General features: G+C 35.9%; 1 pseudogene; it reads right to left on the reverse strand.

The window, feature by feature from the left end:
• Positions 1-234: 234 nt before the first annotated feature.
• Positions 235-1166, reverse strand: LOC129684815 (olfactory receptor 6N1-like; annotated as a pseudogene).
• Positions 1167-1403: the final 237 nt, after the last annotated feature.

Below are 1403 nucleotides of genomic sequence, written 5' to 3' on the forward strand. Positions count from 1 at the left end.
AAAACTGGGATTTCAGTTACATTCTCTTGTTTATCCATTCTTTTCTACTGTCTCATGTAAGCCATGTTCTCCTAAGGAAAGTGAAACATAATTTTGTTTTTCATTGCCCAAGTAAAGTGTCTTAGACAATTTAGGGTTTTCAGTTTTCCTTGGTTAATAAAACCAGTGAGTTTGGTGCTAAGAAAATTATGGGCTCAAGTTCAAACTCTTGTTTCAAATCTGTCTAGGAGAATACTATAGACATTTCCGATTTGTTGGAATATTTTGTTGTAAAAATTTTCTTAGAGTTACCTTCACATCCTTTTTCTTAGGGTGTAAGTGATAGGGTTGACAGCAGGAGTAAATACTGAACACAAAAGTGAGAGCAACTTCAATACACCTTCTTACTGAGTCACTGATGAGAAACCATAAACAATGCCCAAAGTCTCACAATAGATAACGTCCACTGTTTAGTAGGATGTACAGGTGGAGAAAGCCCTCTGCTTCCCTGTGGTAGAAGTAATCCTTAGAATGGTGCAGATGATGTTAATATAGGAAGTCAAGGTAAGTAGGAAAGGACCAAAAGCAAATAAAGATTTACGTATAAAAGAAGTCATTTCAGATACTTGAGTATTAGTGCAGGGCAGTTTCATTATTGGCTTTAAGTAGCAGAAGAAGTGGTCAATCTCAAAGGCAGAACAAAATGTTAAGCAAAAAATGGAGATCATGAACCGGACAGTTGCCAGAAACCCAGCCAACCAAGAGGCCACTGCTAGCTGGAAGCAACCCCAGAAATCCATCATACTGGAGTAGTATAGTGGGTTACAGATGGCTATGTATCTATCATAAAATATTACACTAAGGAAGAAATATTCTCTTGCTACCAGGAAAGCAAAGAAATAAAACTGAGACAAACAAGTTGGAAAGGAAATAGGTATGTGAGCTGATAATAATGTCCTCAGCATTGTGAACTCAATGTTTGTGGTATAGCCAGTCTCTAGGAAGAAGAGACCAAGAACGAAATACATGGGTGTGTGAAAAGAACTATCAGCTGACACCATAGTGAGAATTACAATGTTTCCCATGAAAGTCATCATATAAATGGCCAGAAATATGCCAAAAAGAAGAAACTGAAGGCCATGGAGATCCCCAAAACCCAAAAGAACAGTTTCTGAAATTTGGGTCATATTTTCTTCTTCACTGATAGACATGGATCTAAGTAGATAAAAATTTGAAAAAGAACAATTGATCAAATACTATTTTAGGAAAAAATTTGAAGTGCTGAGCACTTATCCATAGCAAACCTAATTGCTTTCTTCAAGATTCTGAAACTTAATATATTTGAGTATAGTCTCCCAGGAACCATTTAGAAAGTTATTCCTTTGTTTAAATTTCCATGTATTATTTAGAATGTGACTATGACA

The sequence above is a fragment of the Psammomys obesus genome, unplaced genomic scaffold (genome assembly GCF_907164565.1).
Source record: "Psammomys obesus unplaced genomic scaffold, mPsaObe1.curated_primary_1811, whole genome shotgun sequence".
Taxonomy (NCBI): Eukaryota; Metazoa; Chordata; class Mammalia; order Rodentia; family Muridae; genus Psammomys; species Psammomys obesus.